Below are 20,991 nucleotides of genomic sequence, written 5' to 3'. Positions count from 1 at the left end.
TGTGATAGTATAAACAAAAATTTTTATAGGCAAAGAGATAATATAGAAACCATTGTTCATTTTCTGTTAGCTGGTTCTAAATACCCTGTAATACTTTCATTCACTTGAATGGTTTCACACTGTTTTGATATGTCTGATGCTATAGTATACGAAGTTATATTCAAATATTTCAAGGAAAAAGACACTATGGTAACTACTATTAAGTCAGATTATTTGGTGGTGAAGCAGTAGGTTGCTTTGACCTGTATTGTTATTTTGCTATGTCCTCTTTTACCTCAATCTCCCCCTCATTCATTAAAAAATTATTTATTTATTTTTATTGTTTTATTTTTTTTAATTAAGGGGAAAATAAAAAATTAGTAGGATGTATTATAGCAACTTTTTTGATTTCCTATTAACTTGATTTAAAGTCCTGTATTACTCCCACTATCTTGTTTTGACTCATCAGACTCTGTTCCCCTCTGTTTGATAGTAACAGGTTTGAGAGTATAGGCAACTACTTTGAAGGCAATAAAATTCACTATGATGCCCATTCTGGTTTGACTATTATTTTTTTTAAAGTCCTGTAATGTTTACAATGTTTAGGTTTTATTAGTCTTGTTCTCTACTGTTTTGTTCAAATTAATTATACCTAATGATATAGGCAATTCTTTTTAGGGAAGCAGGTGACATTCTGGTAACCATTGTTGATAACCTTGTAGTCTGTTTTTACATCATGTACTATGTCTATCCTTGGTTTTGACTGACTGCTTTGTTTTGTCATATTTGGTTTTGTTTTCTTCCAAAAGGAGAGTAATAAGAACTGTGGGAGTAATAAAACCCAAAACGTGTAAAATGTTGTAAAAAAAGAGAGAAAAAAAAGTGCTCTAAAGGATACAACTGCAAGTGTATTTATGTGTGTTAGATAGATGACCATATTACTGATGTTGGACCATGGAACACAACTGTTTGCAGTCTCACTGTTTGAATGTCCACTTTGTATGCTTTAATTCTGTGACTTGAGCAACTGTTTCTAAGATGACAATGTGTAATCTATTAACTGGTGATTTCTTACTGTTGTTTTTTTTTTTTTTTTTTTTTGTAGTCCTGTATTACTTGTACTCTTACACTGTTTTGTCTTGTTTTTTTTCCTTTTAAACAAATTTTAAAAAATAAAAATAAAGAAGAGCCTGGAGCGAAATATTCCAAGCCCTGAAAGAAAATAACCTCCATCCCAGATTGATATACCCTGCTAAACTCTCTCTAGAAATTAATGGAAAAACAAGATGCTTCCAAAACAAAGAGGAACTTGGAAAATTTGCAACCACCAATCCAATTCTACAGAGAATACTGCAGGGCATTCTAGAGACAGAAAAAAGTACTCGGATTCCAGGAACAGTGGCAGAGAGGCCTCAATGCATGGAGCAGAAAACAGAATAAAGAAATAAGCAGATAACTGATGGCAAAAAAAGAGCATAACAGAAATGAGGCAGAGAAGGTTTTACTCAAAACTGATCCAATTGATAGTATCAAGTCTGAGAGTATAGGCAACTACACTGAAGATAACAAGACTCTACAATGCACATTCTGGTCTGATAACTGCCGGTTTCTGAAGTTCTATACTATATACAATGTTGTGTTTTTATTATATGCTTATATATTCAATTATACTATGTGTGATGATATAGCCAATTCTATTGGATATAACAAGAGACAACACAGGAACTATAGTAGAACTCATTGTACAACGGTCTTATGTCTTTTTCTTTCCATGTGTTTATAGGAATATGTTTTGTTTTGCTTTGTTTTGTTTCTCCCTCTAATATAGAAAGGATAGAAATACATGTTTAGACTCATGCATGTGTAGAATCTATAAACAGTTTACGAGAACTGGTCTTATGACACATAATGAAATGAACAGATACTTTGAAGAAAAACAGACCCTAAAATACCCAGTGCTGATCCCGGAGTGTCATAATGTGACACCCAGCAATAGTACTATTCTTTGTTCAGAGTGATATTAGCCTGCTTGGGTTTATTCAATCTCAACATAATTGAAGATATGGATACCTGCATGTATGTTTAAGTGTATAGGATTGATAACCATATTTCTAAGTTTTTGTTGGATAGTTGAACAGAACTGGTTGCAATCTCACTGTTTGAATCCCCATTTTATATGATCCACTTTAATATCTTGAATAATTATTTGTAAGAAGACAATCTGTAATCAATTAGTGATTTCTGGTTTTTTTCTTTGACATTATGTATTATTTCTATGCATTTTCTGTTTTGTTCAGTCTTTCTTTAAATTAAATTAAAAAAAAAAAAGACACTACAGTACCCAGTGCTGATCCCGGAGTGTCATGATGTGAAATCCAGCAATTCTATTATTCTTTGTTCAGAATGATTTTAATCTGCTTTAGTTTAATCTAAACATAAATGAAGATATGGATGTTTAAGTGTATAGGACTGACAACAGTGTTACTAAGTTTTTGTTGGACAGTTGAACAGAACTGTTTGCAGTCTTGCTGTTTGAATTCCTACTTTACATGTTCCATTTTTATATCTTGAACAACTATTTGTAAAACAACAATATGTAAACATCAACTAGTGATTTCTTACTGGTTCTTTCCTCTCTGAACATATGTAGTATTTCTACCTATTTTCTGTTTTGTTTAGTCTTTCTTTAAAATTTTTAAAAAGTTGAGTGCACTAATATTTGATGCATATATGTTTATCTGTTTATGTTTTATTATTTCCTTAACCAATATGTAGTGAGCTTCTTGGTCTTTCGATCAGTTTTGCCTTGAAATCCACTTTATCTGAAATTAGAATAGCTTCTCCTGATTTTTTCTGGGTTCCTACTGAATAAAATATTTTTCCATTACAAAAAAACATGCCACTGAAAAGGTGGGAAAGTCTTCTGCTGTTCTTAGCAATGATTCAGCTGTGCCTGATACTGTCCTTGAAAAAGAGCAGTGATTGACAGGAAAGAGCAACCACAGGTGGGACAGATTGTATATTGATAAGGTGATTATTAAATTGTCATCCATCAGCTGGGTGACATGCACATGCCACAGTCCTGCTCTTTCCACATAAGCTGCAGCTCTGTATGGCAGGAGCAGTGTCCATAAAGAGACATGCTGGCTGCTGTGCCCCCTCTCCACATAGACCTCTCCACTACCAGGTCAGGTTCAGCAGGCATGGGCCTCTCCCAGGTCACTCTCTGTGTTCTCAGAGGCCAGCGGTATCCTGACGCCAACTGCTTCCCATCCTCAGGATTGAGATTACAGCAGACTCACGATGAAGTCTTGGAAGCCTCAAAGGCCTCAAAGGTGCCTCTTGTCACACAACCTGAGGCACAAGGAAACCAGTAGCATTCTTCAATTCACAGTGTGAATATAGCCCCAACTTCATGGGGACACCACCTGCAAAGCAGGGCAAGTCTCACGTGGCAGACAGGAGATGTTGGTAGCATCATCACCCTCAGTCCAATACAGGTGCCTCCTCTGCAGTGGCCCCTGCAAGTGACTGCACACAGAGGGAAACTTTCTTGCAGCAGAGAGCTTTCCAGGTCACAGGGAAAGCTAGCACCTCCCTGTTTGTAACATATGCCCTACCCTGTACTGCTGGGTGTGACCTCTGTACTACTGTGTGTGACCTCACTACTTCTTAATGTTTATTCAAGACCTTCAAGCTGTTCTAAAAAATAAAAATCCAAGCCATGCAATTAGGTTTTCCTTTATTTTCAGTTAATGAATATAATAGCATACCACTGACTTCAAAGGGAAAGATTTCCAAATAAACAGCCACTGTCAGTAAGTTCTAGCAGAGGGGGCAACTCATGGGCACATTGGGCCTGGATTAATGACAAAGGAGTTTAATCAGATGCCCAGGAACATTCAGAAATCAGATTTTCACTGCATCCCTAGAAGCACATCTGGTACACATTTTTGTCTTCAGAAATAGCAAGCAAATAACAGCAATAGAGAGAGAGAAAGAGATGAGTGCTGTGGAGCTGTCAGTGAAGGGCAGCACAGCACCACAGGACACAACCCATCTCTGAGTCCCAACAAGAAGGGCATCGAGGACCCTCACCCTGCACCTGCCACATTAAAGCTAGTCCCTTGTCTAGAGCATGCCCAGCCCTCACTGCAGAGACAGTGGTTATGCAGAACTGTGGGCCTCTTGGAAAGGACACGGCTCTCTCCTGAGGGTGAGCCCTGAGCAGCAACAGCAGCAGGCACCATTCAGTGTGGAACATGTGCAGCTTTTCTGTGTAAGAGGAGCAGGGGCTTTATACACGGGGGGACCTCTGAACCTCACATCCCATTGTGAAACTCCCAGGGTTACTGTAATCCTTTCCCAACTATTAGAAACAACTCCAACAGCTGTATATTAAATCATGAGACTTTGTCATGCTTTGTTTCACCATTTTCCCACTGCACATTTGGGCTTTTTTGCATGATAAACCAACAAAAGCATTTTTTGAGACAGGGTGTCACCATGGAGTCAAGGCTGACCTGAAACTCAGTAGGGGACCAGGCTGGCCTCAAACTCATGTTGATCCTGCCATCTCTGCCTCCAGTGTGTGGGGATTGTAGACTTACAATGGTCATATGACTGTGTGATGAGGAGTTTTCTGCCTCACTAGATTGTGAGCCCTCAGGTTTGTTTCCAGCTGTGTATTTCTGTTCTGAGGGAGGATGTAATGCAGTGGGGAGACTTCAGCATTTGTCAAGTCACTGAAGGAAAGAGCCTCTGATTTGCACTCAGGCTTCATCCACACAATGTTCCTGAGCTTCCCATCAGCTGTGCATAGTCACTTCCCTTATCTAAGGTTTTTCTGTAGTTCTTTTAATAAATCCCAGACAGAGAAAAGAAAAAAAGCACTATGTGAGGAGCACTACATCCTGGGCACATTCCACCCCAGAGGGCTGCGTGACCAAGGGTGTGGCCAGAAACAAATGCCACAGTATGCACCAGGGACTTCCCAGAGCTCCTCAGTGACCTCAGAAAACAGAGCTGCTCTGAGAAAGGCTGGAGTCCCCACCCACAACCCACAAGGACACTGTCCCTGCCCAGGAAACTGGAGCTTATGGGACCCTCTGCAGCCACTGACCCCAATGTGGGATGGAAAGTCTCCAGCTCATGCTGGAGGAAGGTGAAGAGTTCAAAGACTCCGAGCCACTGAGGGGCAGGTCACAAGCCTGACAGCTGTGTGTGTGTTTCCCCAGGACAGGGAGTCTTCATCTCCCTCCCCTTACAGGATACTTAGGAAACTAGTAAGGTCTTCAGAGCTGGGAGACACAAAGCCACTATGTGCCCACAGAATCCACTGGAAACAATGCCAGGCACTGACCACCTTCAGACTAAGTGTGGTGTGTAGCTCTATATGCTGTGCTGTAACCCATGATTGAAGAGCAAGCCAGCTCCTTGTCTTCACCAGTAACTGCACTGGGCTTGGCTTCCTGCGGCTGTGGCTGCATGGGCAGCATTTAGAGGGTGAGGGAGAGAAGGTGGTCTGGGTGTTCTGGCCTTTGACAATATTCAGCATGCTCTGACATCACAGCTCAACAGAAATCCAGTAAAGAAGTGGCAGATTTCTCTGGGCATGAACAGTTATATGAGCACAAGCTAAGCACAGAAGACACCAGCTGAGAGGAAGGTACAACAAGCCTGTGCAAGATCTCTCTTTGTCCTCTTCCCCGACACTGTCACCTGCTCTGCCTGTCCAACCCCTCTTCATGTTGTGTTTGGGAAGGAGTGGTTGGCGTGCTTGAAACTGAGGAAAGATTCATATGCACAGGAGTCCCTGCTTCACACAAATCCCAAGTCAGCGCTGCCTCTGCCCACTGTCCTTGCTGGATGGAGACTTCTGCATAAAGCATAAGAGCCCATCAGCCTCATGGCTCCTACAGGATCCTAAAGCCAGTTTCACCTAAAACCTTTCAAAGCCTGTGGCACCATCAAAACCTTAGATCTCGTGCTTACTGCATTGAGCACTGAGACACCCTGGCACACTCCAGGCAGAGAAGGGGGAGAAGTGCATCCCTTTTGCATCCCCAGTATGTCTGAGTAGGTCAGCACTGTCTGCTTGAGCAGTTCACCAGGAACCACAGCATGTTCTGCAGAGAGAATGGTGACTCCTGTTGTTGCCTTGCACTCTCAAAACCAGGATTCCTGGCATGCTTTTCTCAATGATCTATGGGCCAAACTAGATCATTTTTTCCCCAAACAATCCATCCAATCCTTATCAAATATTGTAATTTCTTTTGTAATACATTTGCTGCCTCTTGTCTTGTGAAAAAACAAAATTTAATAGTAATTACAATATTTAATATGTTTTCATCACTAATTTCTTTCAGTTGACTGATAATAAATTTTGTGCTAATATTTGCTTATGCCTTTGTGACAATCTTTTTTTATGTCTTATACATTTCATAGTTTCTTCCTGGCAATGATATTGTAACTATATGTGTAGCTGTCACTTTGAGATGCATGCATGTCAGGATGCAGAGAAGTGAAAGAAGGGAAGAAGTGCTTTTCAGGCACAGTGGACAGCTGGCTTTGGGAGAGGGGATCAGGGTAGAGGGCACAGGCCAGATGAGCTGTGCTGTGACACAAAGTCCCTCTTTCCTCATCCCTCATCTCTCCATCCCCTTCTCCTCAGTGCAGGGCAGTAGCAGGGAGCTCTGTGGCAACAGGGTGGACTCAATGAACAGCTGCTCAGACTTTCTGGGACACCAGAGCCGCCTCCTCTAGATCAGAGCAGACATCTCCACCTTCTGCATGAATCAGACCTTGGGTTATCAGCTGGCCTACAGCTCGGGTCCTATGGAGCATCTGCCTCACACTATGTCTGCCTCTGAAATCTCCATTCAGTGCCCCAGGCAGCTGATTGAAGGGGGTGATGCACACTGCCTGCCTTGCTTTCCCTCCAGTGGCCATAACTTCCTACTGCTCTGTGGGAAAGAGTCACTGTCCCCACACATGTGGTGATGGCAAAAATGTCCCTTCTGCTGTGATCTCCATGTCTTCTTTTTGTCAGCCAATGCCCACTACCCATGATTCAGCTGTCACCTCCTGAGAACACCTTGCCCTCCTCCCACCAGCTGTTCCTTGCTGGTTCATCTCAGCTCTTCCACAAACAGTGAGAAACAGTCTTCACCATGTGCTTGGTGCCATCATCTAAAGTTGACCCTCTAGCTGTGTCACACAGGTGCAGTGACACAGCTCAATTTTGTATACATAGTCACTAATTTTAAGCACCTGAGTTCTCTATTCCCAAAATTGACCACCAAATTTGAGGATATAAGAAGGAACTTACAAGAGTGTTTATTGAATAAGAAAAGAGCTCTTAATGGTTACCAAGAATGGAAAGGAGTCCACCATATTTTAGTTACAGCACCCTTCTGTGGATGGAGGGGTGGAGTTTTGCATGTCAGGGGTGAGCTCAAAGAGAAACTGCTTTTCTTGCATTTATTGATCTCTACAGATCAGGATGGCAGAGTGGAGAACAATGGAGAAATGGCTGCTTTGATTTTTGGGTGTCCAGATGCTTCAGTATAGCACTGAGTGAATGAGAAGGAAGCAAGTCTGTCCCCAGCATGGGCAAGGATCTGGAATGAGACCTGAAGCCCAAGAGAAGAAAGAAAAGCATAAACAACATCGTAACCCCTCTGACCAGGTAGACCTAGTGCATATCAGACATCACCCATGAAATGCCTCATACATTGCTGAAGCATGAGCATTGTTTAATTGTGGGGAAAAAAAAGACCAAAGGAGATTTGGGCCAATTCTGTGTCATTTATCATTGTATTATCCCTAATCCCAAGTGAGTGCAAGTTGCCATCACATCCATCATTCAGAACTGTACACAATATTCAGTCAAATTCATGAACCAAAATCTAAAAACAGTGACAGGTCAAACAGTTGTCCCACACAGGAGCTCCTACAGCAACATTAGTCACAGATTACAAGTTCTTTGGCTCAGGAGGTCCCACTGTACTCACATTTCCACAGTGAGGATCCCACAAGTCTCTTGATCCAGTGAAGGAAAAGTATGCCAAGAGTACTGTTAGTATCAAAGCAATGCCACTGCCCAATTCATGTTTGGTGTCAAAGAACCAACTAAAGGAGAGCTTCAAGTCACTTTCAGGGGCATGAGACTTATGGAAGTGATGGGGGACAGATTGTTTTCTGCTTGTTTCTTCTAGGGAGAGAATTAATTTCTGTGTGCTGTGTGGCATGTGCATGGTGACATATAATGGCATGTAGACTGTTGTGTCATCTCTGAAGACAGTGTAGATTCCAAATCACTCCAGTTTATAAGTAATTTTCATTGGGTTTGAAGCCAAAAAGTCCCAACTCTCCAGAGTCAGGTGGAAACTGGACATTTATGGAATTTTCAAAACTTAAAACAGGAAACCATTTTTCTAGTTACCTCACCTTGTCCCAGTTTGTCTCAATGGTGACCCGCAGGTACCTATTCTAATCTGAAAATCATTGAGACCAATCAGCGTGCAGCAAAAGTAATCCTCTAGGTGGTCTGAACATTAGTTCCCACACCAGAACCAAGTTTCATCTGGAGAAAGTTTCCCATTCTCATTACGGCCTGATGAACCCAACCCAAAACCTCAGACTCCCCTTTGATTCTAGAACAAACTCATGTCTGAGCAGTTCTGAGCTCTAGATCAGATCTCTAGGCACCCCACAATATATGAGCTCTACATCAGTCTCAGAATTGTTTGTAATGAGATGCATTTCTTCAGATGGAATTTAAATCTGAAACCAGGCCCATGACATAGAACCATCAGCTTACAAATGCAGTATTACCTTAGATGCTTAGATGCTAAGATGGTAAGGGTCAAGATCTTAGAGTCTTTGCCTCAACAAATTACTCTCAACTATTAAAATACTGCATGTAGCTTTCAAGGCACTGTTTAAGATTTGTGGGAGCTAATCCCACCCTCTGAGAAAAAGCTAATCCCTTTGATTCAAAGTAAACAGCTGAATGTGAACACATTCACAGAGAAATGTATCACACAGAATTTCTCATAAGGAACCTCAACTGCCACTTTCTACTGCTTTTGACTTCTGCTATACTAACATAGAATGCTGGTAAAATTAACACCCTCCACAGAATTGTAGAGAATGAGGAGGTATTGGAGGTAGTAACCAGGATCAGATCTCTGAAACTACCTGGGAAAATCTCTAGGCCTCCTCGAAGGCCCACATTTATTGAAGAACTCACCCCAGTGTTCATCCTACTACACACACAGCGCTACCTTAGCTGTGCACCACAGCACTCAATTTGTGCTAATTAACCATTACTCCACACAGTACTTTGTCAGTCATGCCCCAGAAGAGGACACTGAGCTTCTCAGAGAAATGCATGGTGTCTACTACATACAGGAAGTTTTTCTTGACTATTCTGTCTCAGGCATACATAGCTGAAGATGAGGTCCTCTATTGAAAGCCCGATAAGTACTTTTGGCCCCTAATATTTGCCAGTGCCATACTTCACATGGCCCTGTGGAGAAATCATGTTGTAGTCAAAGAATTTTCTCAAGGAAATTCAATTTTAATGTAGAATATAGAACTTCCATCCTCAAAGGACTCTATCCACAGCCTGCAGCTGCTCACACCAGTTTCCACTGTAAGGAACACAGTGCTCACTGCTGTGAAGGCAAAATGTTATTTAGTTGTAAGCTTCAACCTCTGAGTCCCATCTCTGGAAATCTGTATTCCACAGCTACAGACTCATTGTCAGCCCATCTTATCACACACACATGCATGTTCAGCTAATGCTACTGATCATGGAAATCATTTGTTAACACTGAACCTGACACTGAAAACTAATCCCAGTTGTATGGCTGAACCAACCTTGAGATGCCCCCAGGGTGCTCATCAGTGCCTCCATATTGAAGTTTCTATTCGACTGGTTCAGGACCACCTATCTAGAGACACTGAAGAAAGTATCTTGCATTTCCTTGAGTGACAGCTACAAACAGTAAATGTTCCCATGGGAGCTCTAGCTGTGTTTTGCACAATTGAAGTCATACAGCCTCATTTCCTCATCATCCATTTGCAAAAGGAACCTTTTGCAAAAGGGCAACATCCGATTCTGGGCCAACACAATTGTTCTGATTCATTCTCAACATGATCCCTGCAGAACAGGGGTGCATCCCCTAAATTAAGAGGTTCTTATTGTAAAAGTTAAGTTTCTTGTGTTTAATTCTATAGTTGTGCTGCAGAGACCAGAGATGTGAGCTATTTATGTGAGAATGACCTGCTGGCCAGTGTTCACAACTCAGGGTTCTCGGAGTTATTTTAGCTTGTTTGTGTCTACTTCTGTCAGCAGATGTTTGGCCTAGGAATTAGGCAAAATTCTGATGAGTGCAACTCACACAATGTTGCAAACATCTTAGTGAGGGGATGTGCCTACCAATTTTCTGTACCACTTAAGGAAGGAACAGGGAAAATAACAGTTTACTGGAGCCTTGCATCCTGCCACATTTCAATGTTATCTCTGGCTTCCATTTTTTCTCCTTCTAAAATTCAAGGTTGCAACATGGCAACTGTCAGATGCTTTTCTGTCAGGCAAAAATACCTTTTACTGTGTTAGTCAGTGAAAAATGTCATTTATACAGACTTCTAGGTTTGAGTTTCTCCCATTGTTGTGAAGAGTTGGCACTTCTCATCTAGGTACCTGTGATGCTCTGATGGGAGCTCTGCCCTGCAAGTCTCCCATATCATGCCCCAGTGGTCACCTTGTGTCTGACTGAATGGAACACCTTGGGATTTTACACCAAAAAATGATCTGGGACCCTCAAAGTCTGGGTAGATTGGGCCTACTTCTACCTGTAGTCTGTGGGGTCTGAGACTCAGCTGTTGTGCTTTGGCATCTTAGGCTGCCATAAACTCTGCTCTTTTAAGCCTTCAGCCTCCCCATGCTCAGATGTCTTCTGCTAAACCTCACCAGCCTCTATATTAACATTGCTCAATAGGTGAGGTAAAAAAGAAATCAGCAAGGAACAAATAAGTACAATGAGAGGTAAAATGAAGATTTATACATGTTCACATATAGATTGAGAAGCTTTACTGACAGCTCCTGGTACATTATTTTTTTGGTACAACTTTAATTGGCCAGGTAAAGTTCATTCTGGGTGGCCCGGGCTACCCATGGAGCAAAGGGAAGAGGAAAAGTCACAGGTACTCTGTCTCTCCCTGAGGATACACAGTACCCAAGACAGCCTGAAGATCTAGAGATTGATAAGAAGGAAAATAGCCATCAGACTATATTATTAAGGGCTGTGATCAGGTAACAATGTCACCAAACTAAGTTGGAGTGACACAGGCACTTCTAGCCCACTGAAATGAACTGGGCTGATGGGAAATGTAACCCTGCCATGGAGGATAGCAGCAATAGCTGGAGTCTTGAAGAGACTCTGAGAAGTATCTTTTTTAACCCAAGATGCACCATATGTGGCCCACCAATATGGTCACCTGCATCATTGTTGGCTCCAAGCAAGTAGTAAGTTCCTCACAGATATTCTGCAGAAAAGATTTCAACAAAATCCCCTAATGCTGAAAAGAGTGTCACTCATTTCCTGGAAAATAACGTGATTCCATCTACAAGAGGCTGGTCTCAAGTTTGAGAGCCTGAATGCACTCTCAAGTATCAACATGAGAAGCTGTGTCTCAGTTCCACCATGGGGAATATTCTAGGTTCTATCAACTTGTGTCTCATCTATATTGTTTATACACTCCAGTTTTTTCTGTGACATTACCACCCATGTAGTTACAAAGTAATCTCCAGAATAGATGATTACCTTGTCCTTCTTGTTAATGAGGGTTGAGATACCACCAAGAAAGCCTCACTGCTCCTCCAATGCCTGCTTCTTTACCAGGCAGCTGCTCCTGTAGCCCTGGAACTGTACCAAATTTCCTCACCAGCATAGCAATGCAAAATTTCATGTTACAGTGAATTCATGGGGTGCACACACTACTTTGTCATAGCAGTCAAGGGTCCCCTGGCCCAGAATCACCTGTCATGTATTTGGCCTCAACCAGTTCACAAAGATTCCATGATTTCATTTTTCCACACACATGACCAGGAAGCAGAAACAGCTTTGAGATTCCTTTTCAGAGTCTATGAATCTCGTTGTGCATCACACTCATTGTATCATATTTCCTAAGAAATAAACACCTAGGGACTGAACTATACTGCTCTGAATTTTCTGACCACAGATTCATCATTTAGAACCTAGATGCCAATCTTGTGTATAGGACTCAAGGACTTGGGTGAACCATCAAGCCATTCCACTCCTGGATAAAAAGATCTCATTGCTTTGGAAGCTGAAGAACTCAGAGAAGTTGTCATGAAAACTCACATTAAATATTTCAAATGTTCTCACTTCCTAAGTTTCCTAAGAGAAATCTAAAGCTATGAGGAGAATATCCCTAATGCAATCTGTGGCATTTGGAGTCTCCCTCCCATCCTATCGACCCTTGACATGTGAGATGATTGAGACCAGTCAGGGTATAGCAGGACCATTGAAATAACTCCAGCAGGGGCACACTGACCTTTCCTATGGAACAGAACTAGGATTTCCAACCAAGAGTGTTTGCCATCTCAGCATTCTCCTGATGGCCCCAGCTCAAAATCCAGGCTCTTTCCTCAAATTCTAGAACTTCTGCCTCAACAATTCCCATCAGCCATGTTTTGGATCTCTACAAAATGTATTTAGGTACATTACATAATTTTGTATGGTGTTTTAAGTTTTCCTTGACCTCTTAAACTGCAGGAAGGAAAATGAAACCTTTGATAGTGAGTTTTTAAGTCTAAAGTGGGGCCCAATAATTGGGCCTCCCACATAACAGGTAGTATTGCTGCAATATCACTTTAGATTTGATAATGAGCCAGGGTAAGTTCCTGGTCCCTTTGCCCCAGAAAGGTATCTTTGCAGGCATTGTGTGCACTGTAACAGCTTACAGCATCAATAGCTTAAGAGCTAAGCTGGCTGATGATGAGCTCTAAGAGTCACTCCAGTGCCTCAGGGAAAACATTGGGATGTCAATTGTATTGTGCAGGAGAATAAGACATATAGTAATGACTACTGGGAACTTCAGCCATAATTTTCTCTGCTTCCTCTTAGACTACTTCATAGTTCAGGTAAAGTTAACAATCCACAGAAAGGATAAGAAAAAAGTTATGGCCACAGTGTCTAGCACCATCCCAGCTCTGAAACAAAGTAAGGAGTCTTCTAGTTGCACATTAAGCAATGAATCTGTGGGTCTTTGCCTGCCAGTTTCTTGGCTGTACACCAAAGCTGCTGCCATTTCCCTCCATTAAAATAGACTCAACACAATATTCTGTGTTTAGGGTTACTGTTGCAGAAGAATGTCACTCTGAATTTGTAGCAAAGAGTGCACAACATTCACTAGACACAGGTAGTGTTTCTTGAGATGTCTGAGGCAAGATCAGTTTAAGATTCGTGTTGGGAACCTCAGCTTAAATAGGACACTAGAAGCACTGATGCCATACATCACCTTGCCCCATATGGAGAAGCAAAGTTATACTCAAAATCTTGCAGTCCACACCTAACTGGCACTCTTGAGACAAATTTTGAGTGCCCAGGATTCACACCCCCATGGCATAATCCTGCTCACAAAATTCCACACTCAGGGGCCCATGCCACTGAGAAAACAAAACTAATCAGTTTCAGACCAGCACTAGTGACCCAGTCACAGAATGCTCTACGTTCAGCTTAACCATCCCTCACAGTCCCTGTCAATTGCACTCACATTTAATAAAGTTAAAGATCAAGGATATTCTTCCAGGGGGAGACCCAGCAGTGTCTCCTGAGATCCACTGAAGATGCTGTGAAAACAAATGACCATTCTGCCTCCCTGCTTAGCAATAGTGAACCTACTGCTACATGGCCTAGCGTCAAATATCCCACTTCCCCTATCCCCCCCCCCATTAGCAAATGGGAACCAGAAATCTGAGCATCTCCTGGGGGGTTGACCATAGCAAATAAGGGGGACTTCCTTCCACCATTTCTTTGAAGGCAAGTATTTTTATTACTGTTTTGCTTTTTTCTGATTAATGGTACTGCTCTATTCAGTATTCTGTTTTGATAAGTTCTATAGTGTTCTATATTTCATCTCATTTTGATATAAGGGATTGAAAGAACAACTATTATAAAGATAACAAATATACTGTGATACCTATCACTGTTATTCTGGTAACCTGCTGTGAAGTTCTGTACCAATTTCACTGTACGATCTTAGTTGGCTTTATTCTGACTTGTTCTGTTGTATACTTTCAAAATAAAAATTAAAAAAAAAACATCAAGGCTATTAGGGAGATTTTCACTCCAGGTTGTTTTGTCTAACAGTGCTGTTATCAGGGACAAGCTGAAGAATCCTCCAGACTGCTTACAAAGGCCACAGCAATGGACGCCAATATATTCCATGGCTGCCATACCAGGGAGAGGCCTCTCAGAAGAGGATATCTTCCATTTATTTCAATGACAATTTAACATTTATGTAAATTGGGTAGGTAGAGAATTCATGAACAGGAATCAAACCACATGGGAAATCCTTTCCAGAATCAATAACTGAGATCACAACATATTAAAAAGTTTCTGCATGTCAAAAGAAATCTCCCACATAGTGAAAAGAAAACCCACAAACTGGGAAAAAAATCTTCATGAACTGTCCCTCAGACAAAGGACTTCTGTCTAAAACATGTAAAGAATTAAAAAAATCAGATGCCCAAAACTCAACGCCCCAGTCCAAAAATGGGCAACTGAGATGAATACACAGTTCTCAGATGAAGAAACACAAATGGCAAATAAATACATGGAAAAATGGTCATCATCATTAGTCCTTAGATAAATGCAAATTGAAACACTGAGATTCCATCTCACTCCAGAAAGAATGGCCAGGATCAAGAAAACTACCAACAACAAATGCTGGAGAGGCTGTGGGGAAAAGGAACTCTTCTGCACTGTTGGTGGGAGTATAGACTGGTGTAACCACTCTTAAGGTCAGTCTGGAGATTTCTCAAAAACCTAGGATTGGAAGTCCCATTTGACACAGCTATTTCATTTCTAGGCATATTCTCAGAAGAACTGAAAACATCATACTACAGTGATATATGTGCACCTATGTTTATAGCAGCACAATTTGTAATAGCCAGACCTTGGAAACAACCTAAGTGCCTATCAACTGAGTACTACTCAGCCATAAAGAATCACATTGAGATATTTATAAATGGATGCAACTTGAGACCATACTCATAAGTGAAAAATTAAACTCACATGTATAAATACCATATACTCTCCCTAGTGTAAGAAATGGTAAGCGTACATAAGATTTTATGGTAATCATGATTCCCCATAACATTATAAGGCTTCAAAGCAATGTATTCATTCATTAGTTGCAATGATTTTGTATTGGTTTGTCTGATTTTATTATCTGTGATGGCATGAACAGCTATTTTGAAGAAAACAAGACATCATAATAGCCAGTGCTGATTTAGTATCATCTTGCTTTGAAATCATACCATGCTTTTGATTTTCTGTTTTCATTGGTTGTATCATGTTGTATCTTATTGGATTTTATAATGTGTAATAGTATAAACAAATTTTCTATGGGAAATCTGATAATATAGTAGCCATTGTTCATTATCTGTTATTTGTTTCTGAATGCCCTCTAATACTTTCATTCTCTTGAATGGTTTTATACTATTTTGTTATATTTGATACTACTGTATATGAAGTTATACTCAACTATTTCAAAGAAAGAGACATTATGTTAGCTACTGTTAATATCGGATTGGTCTTGTGGTGAAGTACTGTGCTGCTTACATTGTTCTGTTCTGATCTGCTCTCTTATGTCCTCTTTTGTCTTAATCTCAAAATAAAAAAGTTTAAAAAACAGTACTGGCTGTCTTCAGACACCTTAATCACACATCACAAATGTACTCAGCCTTATGACTCTCTCTTTAAATTCAACCTGCCCTTTTTAAAAACTATATTTACGATGGTTTTTTATCACATCACATACGTCACTCTTCTCTACTTTGAGACTCACCGGCACCCTCTCTGCATTCATAATCTCACCTGACTGAGTGAAAAAAGGAGGACTAGCAGTAGAAATCAAAAACATTCCCGACATGGGCAGGATTTCATTTTTGCAAATACCTGCCACAATGGTTCCAGCAGAATTCTCCTCATTCCACCATGGTCCTGATGACCTCAGCTCCAATGTTGGTTTCTTTCTGGGTCTAGGAGTCATTCTCACTTTTATTTTGAGAAATTCACCATGTAATATTTTAGTTCCTGTAGATAATATGGCCTGGTTACAAAACACCCAGTCATCTGAGTTCATACAATAACAGCTGAGGCCCTAAACTTGGCTAAGATGAAATTTCTGGTAGTCCTAAGGAGTCACAGCACATCTTTTTAGACACTATATATTGAAGTAGTATCTTTAAGGACATTGATCCAGATATTTGCAGAATGACCATGAGTTCTGAGAGAAATACTTTGGCCTCAAGGAAGACAGCTCAGTGTCAACAGTATCTTGCAGAACATTTGTATCATGTCAGCATCTCTTATTGACAACCTGGGCCACAACTTTCTACTTAATTAGGTCAATGTACATTTAGGCAAATTTAGAGGCTTTACAAGGTTTAGAGTGAGAATGTGTGAATATCAGCCAGGATCAGAGCTAGGAGACGTTTTTAAGAAACTTCTAGCATGATTTGAATTTATCAAATTAAATTCAAAACAGGAATTCCTATGGGTTGCCTCAAAGTCCTTCTTATTAGCTGGTACACCAAGTGCTATTTTTGTCCATTAAGAACTGGCTCAAAATATTCTTTGCTTCCCTGGTCCCAAGAGCTTCTAATGTTAATTCCTAGTATTAAGGACACACTGTCTTCTCTCCCAGCCACTCGTTGCCCCAAACAAGGTCCATAAAGATCCACAATAAATTTGAGCACTAGAAAAGGACAACACCATACTCAACATGGTCCCGTGGGACAGGACAGTGCATTTGAAGTATTTAAGAAATGTTAGTCCAAACTGACTTACAGAAGAAGAAACCCCAAAGGGATCTTACATAGTCAAAGACTGGTCCTGGTCAAATTTCCATTGTCTGGATCCCATGTACTTACTGAGGCCAGAACTCAATCCAGATACAGTCTTCAGAGTCTGTGGCCACTGGATTTTAGTCCCAGCCTAACTGTCTCTGTCAGGTTGCACATCAACAATGATAGTCACCATAGCATGTTAGCAAGAGCTATAGATCAAGCTTATCATTTTAGGCAGCAACGAACCTGGCACTAAAAATTAACCCAACTGATGTTTGACACAATCTGGAAAAATGCCTAAGCTGCACACACAGGCCTCTATAAAAGTTCACAATTCTGGCCAAGTGGCCCCGGACAAGTGAGGGCTACTACCAAGAGGTAGCATCCATTTCCTTGAATGGCATCTTAACTCTTATAACAGAGTAAAAGCTCCAAGACGAGCTAAATTTGTTTTTGTGAGATTGAAGCACAGCATTGAGTAAGCCAAATTTCTTTCACAGGGGTTGCAAACAAATTGTAGATTAGGGATTCAAACACAAAGCCTTACCTTGAGCATCAGTAGCAAGATATCAAATCCCTGGCTTACTCTTGTATTTTCTGTCCCTTTGGGTGCCTCCATTTACCTACCAACCCAACTTTCTGCTTCCACTCAAACAGGACTGTTATTAGCAGGCCAATGACATCACAATTTCAGAAGAGCTGTCACCTGAAGACCCTCAAATCCATGTGTGTTGGTTGATGGGCAGCCCAGTTCCCTGGGTGGCCATCTTCAGTGAGCTAATGCCCTTAAGACTATTTTTTGATCACAATTTTGTTAACATCCCAAAGCAGTGAATAGGAAAATTTTCAAGCTATTTTGTTACCCAAATCACATTTTCCTGAATGAATACTTAAGAGTGGAGAATGAACATGTTTCCCAAAAATGAACAGGCAGCCACACTATTGGAAAATGTGAGATCTGACCTGTGAATATGTCACTGTTTCCCACAACCTCAGGGAGAAGACTCAAGTCCTTGGATAGAAGGCTTTGATTTTTTGGAACTGTCAAGGAGAAGTGAGTTTAGTGCATTCAGATCGTAACTTAGGTTGCTCAGGTTATACGCCTCACCACTGCAGCACTGGTGAACTCTTGGATGGGCACTGGATTGCAATGCTCAGGTGTTCCCTGCCCAAATGCTAGCAAGTCTTGGGTGTGATGTTCCATTCAAGTGCAGATAGGAACTGTAGGATAGTATTCTTGAAGAGAAATATGAATCATGGGTCTTCTTGGAGGCTAGAGGTTACTGGCCTGACCATGAAGCTGGAATGACCATATGTGGTTTGGGGGCACTGAGGCACAACACTCAGTAGGGAAGTCCATTTTCCTCCCCACCTAGCTTTCTAGGCCAGGACAGTATACTACTGCACACTAGGGTCTCTGGGCCTCTGAGTGCCTCCTGCCCAAATGCAATCATTGCACATTTGGATGCAAACACTAAGAGGCACACATTTGCCGAGCCCTTCTGGGTACACTTGTGGTGAACTGACAGCATGACTATTGCCCTTGTCTTGGAAATTCAGGCTTGGTCATGAGAAAACCACAGAGAACCTAGTCTTCCCAGAATAATGGAAGAGTGCGTTCTGGCTGTCCCTGCAGCTCATAAAAGTCTGATTCTAGTATAAACTCCATCCTGTACTGAGGTCAGGATGGGATGTGGGTGCCTGAGCCTCCTGCAGGGCTCCCAACCTGGGAGCCAGAAAGGCAGTGAGGCCAGAGAGAGGGCCAGGGAAGGTACCTGCAGCATGCTGTGGTGACAGAGGTTGCCACTCATCCCACAGGAAAGACCTCCGTATAGAAGCACACATGGATCAACCTCACGTTAGTCCTGTGTGAGCCTGAGTTCCTGAGGGTAAGTGGGTAGCACCATTCTTTCTGTTGACAGAGTTCCATCCCACCACTGGAGAGCAGTGCTGTGCACAGAGCAATGAGGTCTTACCTGACCATCCTAGATGGCCCAACTTGACTTGAGGTGACTTAGTTGGGTGTCTATTCCATATGGTGACTTCTGGTGACTCCTAGTGGTGTCTGTCATTATCTCTACTTCTTGACTGCATCCCTTGAAGAATGGTGAATTGTGACTCAGATATCTCTGTCACAAAGGGAACATTGCTAATGCCCCTGGCTTCTGTGAATTAGCAGGCACATCAAATGCAGCATCTTTACCTAAGGCACTGTGAAAACCCATGAAAATTCTCCCTAGACTGGCACTGACAGTCTCCTTGCTTTAGAATCTGCACTCCACATTCTGCTCTAAGAGAATCCTTATTACTGGACTTCTGTCCTGGTTTCCAGCCTTCTGTGTTTTCCCGTCACTCCCTCACCTGTACCTACTGCTTTCTGCCAAAAAGGGTGATCAGGCACATCTTTGAGATGCTGTCCCAGGACTTCAGTCTGGATCTTACTGCTGAACAAGCTTACTCTCTTGACTCTGGAAAGCTGTGTCAGAGAGGACCACCATAACTGAGCTTGAGATCCATGTTCTCTACTCTGCACTGCTCTGGCCTCTTTCCCTCCAGCAGGTCCAAGAGTGGTTACAGGAGAAGTCTGAGAAGATCAGGGATTAGCTGAGGATTCAGGGAGCCATGCATGGCTCAGAGGCCCCCAAACTCCTTCCTGCAGTGGGTATCACTAGATATCTGTGCCCTCCCAGGAACCACTTTAAGGAGCTTACCTCCAAGTGTCTCAGGCTCATGTAACATATTAAACTGTCCTTAGGTCTTATCCCTTACTTTACTCCCTAGAGCCCAGAGTAGCCATTCATGGCAATTTGAAACACAGAGTGGTAAGGCTACCACAGATGTTCTTGGGTCTCACATTTCAGGCATATGCTAGAAATGTCTCTTCAGGCGTATGCTAGAAATGTCTCAATACCTAGGCCAAAGGCCATACTTAAACATCAGTCATGGTCTCCTGTCCTATCTTCATGGGATTCAGAAAAACATACAGAGCAAGAATCTCCAGACTTGCACAGGTTGCAGGTCCATGAGTCATGTGGGAGGTATTTGCCAAGACTGTCTCATTCAACAAGTTGAGATGATAATAACTGAGTGGCCAAGCCAGAACCACTGGCCAGACAGCTAACTAGTATCTGACTGACACTGTGTGGAGCCTGAGATAGATGAGAAAATTCCTACTCGGGTAGGCAGAGGTACACACAGCATGAGTGCCAGCTCTTGGCCCTGGCTCCAGACTTCACAGGGGAGCATTCCTATGAGTCACCTTCCATGTATAACAGTATGTCAGGCCACTCCTATACCCAGTAGAGGCGAGCCCCCCTTCTTCCTACTTACTTGTTGAGAATAGAGAGCACAGGAGGCATGAGTAAAACTGCACAGGAAAGAAACTGGGAATCCCCATGAGTGTTACCAGAAGGCAGATGGACCATAACCCTTCTAATGTATGAACAGCAAGCTAGGCCGTATTTTACAGAGCTATCTCACTGTGCCTAGAAATCCATGCAATGATGGATCAAAACCTGGAGACTGGACACAAATGCCCCATTTCACTCTGATCCTGCCTGCAAGACTGAATAGATGACTCTGCCTTTATCCAGGCAAAGATAGGTAAAAGCCACACCATTGCATTGTGTCAGTCCTTGAAGGACAACATTAGGGGTGGCTATGAGTAAATTCTCTTCATCAGAAAGAGTCACCTACAGCAAGCATGCCACACCCAGCAAAATGATAACCAAGGAGAATGCGCTTTCTGCAGACAGAGACTGTCCCTGGTGCTATGATTTATTCTGTGTCACCTGTTACCACTTCCAGCTTCATGTTTCCTAAGGATTTCTGAGGTCCCACCCAAGTCTATGTGTGTTCAGAAACCAAAGCCTGCAGAGGTTGCGATTCAGTCACCTAAC

General features: G+C 42.0%; 2 protein-coding genes across 10 annotated transcripts in view; one reads left to right on the top strand and one right to left on the bottom strand.

Moving 5' to 3' along the window:
• Positions 1-3,709, top strand: part of LOC101788926 (ras-like protein family member 12) — a 141,611-nt gene extending 137,902 nt beyond the window's left edge. Inside the window, exon 4 of the transcript XR_010049015.1 lies at positions 1,164-3,709. The gene's annotated coding sequence lies outside the window, so the exon portion shown is untranslated. The remainder of the gene's footprint in view (positions 1-1,163) is intronic.
• LOC134477121 (uncharacterized) overlaps positions 1-20,991 on the bottom strand; it is a 108,383-nt gene that overhangs the window by 8,556 nt on the left and 78,836 nt on the right. For 3 of the 9 annotated variants that reach the window (XR_010049014.1, XR_010049013.1, XR_010049012.1), the window contains one exon: positions 16,200-16,337. The exons of 5 other annotated variants lie outside the window; for them this stretch is intronic. The gene's annotated coding sequence lies outside the window, so the exon portion shown is untranslated. Of the gene's footprint in view, positions 1-3,704; positions 7,614-16,199; positions 16,338-20,991 lie in introns of those variants that run through there. One more of the 9 variants, XM_063254098.1, reaches the window with a different exon arrangement.

Source organism: Cavia porcellus, unplaced genomic scaffold (assembly GCF_034190915.1).
Source record: "Cavia porcellus strain 051 isolate PalLab524CR breed Dunkin Hartley unplaced genomic scaffold, mCavPor4.1 scaffold_8, whole genome shotgun sequence".
Classification (NCBI taxonomy): domain Eukaryota; kingdom Metazoa; phylum Chordata; class Mammalia; order Rodentia; family Caviidae; genus Cavia; species Cavia porcellus.
This window is presented reverse-complemented; position numbering and strand designations above follow the sequence as displayed.